This window comes from Corvus brachyrhynchos, unplaced genomic scaffold (genome assembly GCF_000691975.1).
Source record: "Corvus brachyrhynchos isolate BGI_N302 unplaced genomic scaffold, ASM69197v1 scaffold101, whole genome shotgun sequence".
NCBI classification, from domain to species: domain Eukaryota; kingdom Metazoa; phylum Chordata; class Aves; order Passeriformes; family Corvidae; genus Corvus; species Corvus brachyrhynchos.
The window spans coordinates 1,441,003-1,449,461 of NW_008237239.1; the positions used below are offsets into that span (position 1 = coordinate 1,441,003).

At 55.1% G+C, this 8,459-nt stretch overlaps 1 long non-coding RNA gene across 1 annotated transcript; it reads left to right on the plus strand.

Annotated features, from left to right (window-relative positions):
• The first annotated feature begins 6 nt into the window (after nucleotides 1-6).
• On the plus strand, nucleotides 7-7,030 carry LOC108445549. Its single transcript, XR_001860438.1, has 2 exons — nucleotides 7-4,680; nucleotides 5,456-7,030. It is a non-coding gene; the product is annotated as an uncharacterized LOC108445549 (long non-coding RNA).
• Nucleotides 7,031-8,459: the final 1,429 nt, after the last annotated feature.

Consider the following 8,459-nt stretch of genomic DNA (forward strand, 5'->3'; position numbering starts at 1 on the left):
GGGCCTGACTCGCTTCTGCCGGGCCCCACAACCCGGCCGGCCCGGCGGGAAGGAGGGATGCTTCTGCCATGGTTCCGGCACCGTGGCGAAGGGCTGTCCCCCTGCAGCCCAAATGCAGCCGCCGAGAAGGGCACAGCCGGTCGATGGGATTTAGCCAGGTCCTCTTTGTGCTTGGTTGGATAGCCCGGTGCGTGCCCAGCCTTGCTGCTGGGAGCATGACCCCGTCCCATGCTGCAAGCCCCCACTCCCTGTCCCGGTCCAGCGAGGCACTTGCTTTTCTGGCCAAACCAGGCTCCAGCAACCAGGCCAGGAATGTGGGTGTGATGCTATGAGTACAGGGTGCACTTCCCCTGCAGCTCCTGCCTGCTCACAGCTCAGTCCTGCCCTGCTCGAGAGTGGAGCAGGAGGAAAGCAGGGCTGGAGAGGTGCAGCTCTGCAGGGACATGCACCTCCTGTGGTGCCCATCTCCACAGCAAAGGGCTCACCGTGTGCAGCAAGGGGACAGGGGCATATTAAAGGACATGGGGAGGTTTCACAGAGGCCAGAGGTATTTTCCCTAAGTCTGCTTGTGCTTAGGTGAGAGCCTTCCCAGCCCTGGAGAGGTTCTTGCTGTTGAGGAGCTGCTTACTTTGGCCTCACCCGAGAGGCCTTGGCCCAGGGCAAAGCAGCCCCAAACAGTGCCCTGTTTGTGCTGCGGGAAGGGGCATTCATGGCCCTCCTGTCACAGCGGCAGCAGGCAAAAGAACTGTTGGTTGTTTTCACCCCAGTGCCTGCCACTGGAGACTCTCCGAACAGATCCCACCTCATTCAGATACGTGCAGAGCAGCAGGTAACGCCCACACTGCTGGTGTGCCTTTGTGGGGGGCCCTCAGGCTGAGCCACACCACAGTGACATCTAAAAAGTGCCACCTCCCAGCCCCATATCACTGCACTTGCTCAGCAGGGCAGGAGCAGCTGCTCAGCCTGAGCAGGTACCCCATGCCAAGGGGCGATGCCAGCAGGCTCCAAGCCAGGATGGAGCTGGACTCAGTTTTAGCCGCCCTCCCTAAAAGCCCCCAGCCCCATACTTTGCACAGAGCCATGCATGTGCTTCCATGTGCACAAGCCAGTGCCCACAGGGACAGGGAGTGCTGCCAGCTCCTGTGATTGCTGGCATTGCCTTGGTGGCCAGGGCCTGGGAACTTGAGATTTTGAATGAAATGTCATTCTCCCAAAGTCATGGAGTAAAGCTGGGGCATGCAAGAGGAAAGCTGGGAGGGCAGTATGCCGCTCCTGTTGCTCTGAGAAGTGCCATGAACCACCACAGAAGAGGACTGCCACCTGCCATGGGCATGGGCTGTGCTCTCGCTGTGAGTGGTGGCAGCAGGTTTGGTTTGACCTGGCCCTGGGCTCTTGTGCACATCTGTAATGCTTTGGGGACCAAGAAGAGCAGGCTGGGCTGGGGCATGAGGCTGCTTCCACGTGATCAGGTCCACATAGAAACCCCTGTGGAGTGGAGAGAATAGAGGTGAGGGGTACTTCTTGTGCCCCTTGAAATCTCCTCTGCTGTGAGCCAGCAAAGTGCCCTTTGGAGGCAGGGAGAAGGGGGAGACTGGGGTTGGTCAGTGACCCACAGCACTCCTGAGCCATGCTGGGTGATGCAAGCTGTGGTGGCAGCAAAGCAAAACCCCTCTAGGAGATGCCAGCACAGCAGCTGGAGCCCCCCACGGGGTGCCCACCTGGACAAGGGGATCACTCTGGCACTAGCTCTGCACCCTTGGCAGTGCCAGCCCAGTGCCAAGACCCACAGGGCCTGGCACCCACCTGGTGCTTGGGAGACCCCAGCAGGGTCTGGGGAGAAGCAGCTGCCACTGCTGTGCTGGCACTGTGTCCCTGGGAGGGGACAGCATGTGCTCTGCCACGTATGATCGCACCGCCCACAGTGCAAAGGGCAGCTCAGCGCTGCCCAGGTGGCCCAGACTTTGCTGCTGGGCAGTGACTCTCCTGCCTGCACAACTGTCCCCGTGGGACCCACCACGGGACCTGCCACGTCACTGTCACTGGCCAGCCCTGCTGCTCACAGGAGTGCTGTGGAGTCATCCCTCACCCTCCTGGGAGCGCTCCTGGCAGGGATAAGCAAGAGCTAAGGTCAAGAATGCAAAAGTCCTTTGTGAGCATCTAAATTCCCACTCTGGGTTCTGTACCACAAGACCTCCCTCACCTCACAATTTGGTGTCCCCAAGTGCCACTGGCCTCTGGAGAGGCTGTAGGATGGTGAGTGCTTTGAGCCCCTCTGCTGAAATGCAGGAATGAGGAGCTGGATGCCATAGCACTACAAACTCTGGGTATGCTGAGGCTTGGCTCTGCCCTGCCCTTTGCAAAGGGACCCCACTGCAGATTTGTTTAGTGTCTTCCAGCTCTGAATGTTTGAATACAAACATTTGTTTGGAAGGAAAGCTAGAAAAGGTGATAGGCTGGGACTGGAATAGCTGGGATTGATCTAAACCTCCACTGGAGATATTTGAATATCAAAGTATCACAGGCACTGCACCCCCGCCACTGGCTTGGGGCTGCCTCCAGGTGTGTGATTCCCCTCAGGATGGGACCATCACTTGTGCTCCAGAGATAAGCTTCAAAATAACTAAACAGCACACTCTGCTAAGGGTCTGAGCTGGCCTGAGGCTGCATGGATGAAGGATGGATCCTGCACCTCAGCCAGGGCTCTTCCCCTGCATCCCTCTGTGTCACCCCATAGTAATGACACAGCACAGCTATGGACTCTTGGGCCTCGTTTCTCTGCCAAGCCATCCCCCAGCCTTCCCCTTTGACCCTGGAGCCAAACCCTCCCTCCGCAGGAATGTTTTTCAGGGATGGGGGGGAGGTTGGCGCAACTCCAGCTGCTGTGTTTTTCCATGTCCAGAGACCGTCTCCTACCTTAAAAGGCCCCATGACACGGGCTGTGTCTGCTCTCCTGCAACCACCTATTTAAGGATTGTTTGGATTCAGTCCCCAGCATGGACTGGGATGACACCAGCCCTGTGCCTTGCAGCTGGGCTGAGCCCTGTGGGGGAATCCTGGGGCAGACAGAGGGCTGGTTGCCCTGGGAGCCCCGCAGTACCTGGACATGGAGGAGTCCGGTGCTGCTCCAGCTCTCCAGGCATCTCCTTTCCCTGTGTGCAGGTCAGATTTCCTGAGCTGAGCTGAGGAGGTACCAAGGCTGCTGGAGAAACCCTGCTCAGAGCCGGGCAGAGCAGTCCAGGAAATTGGGATTGGGTCTGAAAAGCCCACACCAGACTGGCGTCTGCCAGGGCGGGGTTTGGGATATGCTGAGCCTGTTGCAGGGGGAGAAAGATGGGAAGGCTGCTGTGGAACTGGTTGAGGATGTGAGTCAGGGGAGGTGTGATGTGGAAAGGCACATGCTTGCAGGGATGTGACCTCTGGAACACACAGCACATGGGCGGCTGTGAAACTGAGCTCCCTCGCTCCTGGCATTCCCTGATGGTCAGCATGGATCGCTGCAGCCCTTTGGCAAAACACCCTCCTCACCACCCAGCTGGGCTCTGGAAAGAGGGTCAAGCCAGCCCAGCCCAGGGCCTGGCCAGCTCCAGGGCAGTGGGTCAGCAGGACCTGTTTTCTAGGGGAACTTCATGAGGGTCAAGCTGTCACCTAGTAAAGGTATTTTTGGTTTTTAATCTGCTTTAAAAAAAGAAAATCCCTAGGAAACTACAGCCAAAAATGACATCAGCAATGCACTCTGCCAGTTGCAAGGTGCTCCAGGATGGGGTGAGTACAAACTTCAGCTGCTCAGGTAAGCTCAGCTCAACCTTCAGCCATATGTGGCACATCCCTGACACAGAGATGCAGGGAGGAAACCAGACCTTGGGGATAAAATAATAAAACCTGCCCATGGGACCTGAGCATGGGTTGTCATGGAAGCTGGAAGGTGAAAACTGAGATTTGGGAACAAGAAGGGTCTTATAGTCCACATGGGTGTCTCCAAGACCTGGCAGAGCAGGGCTGGGGCTCCAAAACAAAGCTTTGCCAAGTGATTTCTCACTCTGTTCCTCTTTGTTTAGCCCTAAATTTGAAGCATAGCGATGGGATGTGAAGTGCTGACCCAAACTCTTCCACAGTTGGTGAAAAGGCATCAAGAGCTGCAGGTGGCAAAACACTGAAAAACCCAACTGCCCAGAGGGTAAAAGCAACGTCCCCCCAGGGTGGTGGTGGCTGGAGCCACACGCCAACTTCCCAGTGCCAGCTCTTCCCCCATCCTGAGCCTCCTACAGCAGCCACTTCCCTCCCCTTGCACCTCTGGGACACAGTGAGAAGCGTGAAGGGACCCAGAGTTTCCTAAAAAGGTTTCTACAGTCTGCCCAGGGGATATTTTTGGTCTACAGATGGGGAGGGGAATACTGGATGAAACCACATATGCAAACACTGTTGGCTTTTACAAGACGTGTAGTTGGGGAAAAATTTGGAGGTTGCCACTCAGTGTTTTACCCTGGTACGCTGCGAGAGGATCCTCCTCCTGTGTGCTCACCTTCCTTTTTGCCTAGTAAAGAAGAAGCCGTTGTTCAAATACAGCATCGCTTCAGCCCGGAAACACGGCAATTTCCCAGGAGATATCCACGCCAGGAGCCCTCCCTGCCCTCTTCCCATGAGCATCCACCTGGAGCCTCCAAGCAGGAGCCCACATGCTCCGTAAGAGCAGTGCGATGTCGGGGCTGAGGAGTGTTTTACACATGCAGTGCTTGTGTGACAGTGCTCCCTGCAACACGAGCTCATCTTGCCCCAAAGCGCAGGGAGGGGGTGCCTGGCTGGGCGCTGCGGGACGTGCCTATTCCCCTGTGAGCATGTGAGTCCCTGAGGAGTGACATTCCTCCTACCAGCCACCCCCTACCCCTCTCCCTATTTTTAAATATCTGGCAAGGAGGGGATGCAGCCAGGTGGGAATTTAGTTTATTTTAGTAGTCGGCAAGAACGGGAAGGGGAAGGGAAGCAGCTGAGCCTGTGGCATTCCCTGTGTGTGCCTGGTCAGCCCTTTGGGTCCCTCATCCCCACCACTTGTATCTAGCCGAGGTGCTGATGCTCCTGTGTGGGCTGTGCCAGCCTCCCGTGTTCTTGGCACTGCTGCCCAGGGCTCTGACCGCCCTCCAGCCCCAGGGATGTGTGGGGGTGGGTCTCAGGTTTGGGTTTGTGTTGAGAAAGCCACGGATGCACTGACCTGCTGGACCAGGCGCCTGTGACATCCCCCACTGTGGCCTTGATTTGCACATGGCCATAGAGGAAACCAGCCCCAGGCTGCACCAGGTGCTTTCCCAGCCCCTCCTCTCAACCCAGGGTGAGAGGGTGAAAAGGGGAAGCTTTAACCCACACTGTTCTCCTAGAAATAAAGGCTAAAAAAAACTTTACACCTTCATAATGAATTTTGCTGTTTCTCGGTTTCTGCAGTAAAATTTGGTTTTTCTTTTCCCAGGGGAGCTCAGACAGCAGCTGTTGGGAAGCACCCACCGTGGTTCACCCCCCTGCAAGCCCCTGGTTCCACACCACGTTTCCATCATGTGATCAAGGATTAATTTTGATTCTCTGTGTCTCAGCTGTCATCAGCCTTTGGACTTTCCCCATTCCATCAGCCCCATCAGATGGCAAGAGAAGCTCTCCAGTGGCTGACCATGTTTGTCTTCTCCAGCACACAGTGGGCTCTGCACTGCTGTCACAGCACTGAGCCAAGTGCTGCTGAAGGTTGTGCCTGGAACACCTGCCAGCCAGGCTAGGATAAGGTGGGTCCCTTCTCCAGGAAGCCATTTTCCATCCATTCCCAATCACTGGCTGTAGGAAAGTGTGTTTGCCGTCATGCAGAGGCTCTGTGGTTCTGAAACAGGGCCAGGAGATGCTGCAGCTTCCTGCTGTACCCTGCCTGGGCATCTCCACTGGAGCAATCATTTTATCTCCTATTTCTAGGCAAAGTTAAAATTTAAATGAAGCCACGTGAAATGAGAAATCGAAATACAAATGTTTTAAAAAGTGACATTCCCACTTCAATTCATTTTCTTCATCTTACATGAAGTTTTGACTTCCAGGTTTTGAGCCACTAAAGAGGGGGCTCAGAGCCAGGTGGAGGAGACCTGGACCCAGCTGTGCCCCCCAAGAGCTGCCCGAGGGGCTGTCACAGGTGGTCCTGGAGCTTTTGGGAGCCGTGGCACTGTGCCACCTGTGCCAGATTTCAGAGGCTCTTTCAGGCAGGGTCAGGGCTGCTGGCTGGAGATCTGAGCAGTGGCTCTCCTGTACCAGGCCACGCAGCCCCAGTCGGGTGTCACTGTGTCCCTGCCTGCCAAGAGCTGCCCGGCGCCAGCCCATGTTAATTAACCCTAACGAGGTTAATTAACCCTAACGAGGCTCCGTGCACAGAGCGCTCCGGTGACCCCGCCTGCAGGAATCTGTCGTTGGATCAGCCGGTCACTGTGACCGAGGTCATCTCGGCATCTCTCGGGATTTAAAGGAGTGTGGAAGTAGGAATCAGCATCCATGCAGGGGGATGCCCACATTTGGGACCGCAGAGGCACAGCCCATGTGTCACAGACAGTTTGCTGAGTGATGAAAGAGCAATTACCAGCTCAGCTGGAGGCAGAGCTGCTCCTGTTTGATTTTCCAAGGTAAATTTTTCCAACCTTTATTTTTTGCACACCTTTCCTTTTGGTGTCAATTGCAGAAGAAGTAAAAGAAACTGAGGATTTTTTAACAAGTTTTATGCTGGTTTGCTGTATTCTCTCCTGCAAATGGTTAACGCTTCATCTGAAGTCAGAGGAAGGTCTCTGAACCAATTTTGCAATTTACAGCTTTTCCTTTACCAAGTAAGAAACAGGCAGGAAATTAAACAGGAAATTGTGTCTGGAAGGAACAAAAGTTGCGTTGTCAGAATCTGCTTATGAAAGATTTACTTCATTTTAACCAGTAAGGAGCCAAGATCAATAGTCAGAAAAGGAAGGAGTTTGTGTGAATTAAATCACACGTAAAAAAAAAAAAAAAAAAAAAAAGGCAACACTTGGGAAAACAAGAAGCCTTTGTAAAGAGCAGATAGGGATGAATGGGAGAGAAGGCTTTGCCACTGCAGCAAACAAATGCTGGAAAGTGCTGAAAGGCAAAGGCCCAGGGTGTACCCCAGCATCAGGTGTCTCTCCAGAAGTCAGTCCCAAAATGCCCAAATCTCTGGGAGATAACTCTACAGCCAGGCCTGTTGGAGTGTTAGAGTGCAATGGATGAGTCCCATTGCTGTGCAGGTAAAACAGCAGCACCTCCTCTTTCCTCCTGCTCAGAAGGTGTCCTGTGGGTGGGCACCCCCAGCTAACCCTACTCGGGGTGCCAAGCACCACAACCCAGGTTTTATTCCTGGCCAGCAGAGTGATGTTCCCTGCCCTGGGGACACAGGGTGAGTGGTGGCTCAAATTCAGCCCCAGAACTTCATGGAAACTGCCCCAGATCACCTCGGCCTGGGGTTTTCCATGAGGAATTTGGCCAAGAGCAAGCAAAAAAAACCCTGCTACAGATGTGCAGCACTTTTTGAGAATCCCATGCAAATATCTGCTCCCTGGTAACCCCATGGTCCATTGGGTTTTGGGTTAGTTAGGGGCTCCATTTGGGAGATTGGGTAATCTGTAATTTTTTTACTCATACTGCTCATCTTATCAATGGCTGAGAAACAAGCTTAGCAAGCACTGGTTTGTGGGTATGGCAAAGGTGGGGACATCTAGACCCCGCCTGGCTGATCCAGGCTCTTCTGGGGGATGCTCATACCTGACGGGACTGACTCAAAGGGGCTTTTTCTCCAGGATCCCAGCACTGTGAAGCTTCCCCTGAAATGATGTGTCCTCCATGGCAGCTCTTTGGCTGTGTTTGGTCTAAGCTGTGGTTACTCCCCAGTTGTTAATGGGATCACAGTGCATGTGGGATCTGTGCCAGGAAGGAGCAGGCCCATGGGCTGAGCCACTGTGACTTCACAGCCTTCTCCAGTCCTCGAGGATGCTGCAGGAATTCCTGTCCCGGGAGCACAAGAGAGGCTGACACCAGAGACAGGCTCAGCCTGGGGCAGAGCTGAGGCCAAGAGCTCTGGCTGGCAGTGCTCAGCAATGGGTTAATGAATGTTTACCAGCTCTTCCAGCAGCCAGATAAGCAGTTGTTTGAATTTCCAGTGCTTCACGGATGGATGCTCTGGTCCTGGCCACCCCCAACACGTGCTTTGTGGCCAAGGCTGGGGGGATGGGGAAATGCCCCCAGGCCCCCCCCAGCCCCGGCGGGGAAGAGGCACTCCCGGACCTGGTTCAAACAGCAGCGGGTGGGACCAACGCCGCTGCACCCACACCTAGGGAGTTTCCCGGCGCTGGGGCAGCTCCTGTGGCCAGCACAGAGGAGTGTCCCTGGTCACACGGACCCGCTGGGAGAGCCCCCAGCGGGCACTGGCTCCGGGGGGGCGGGGCAGCGCCGGC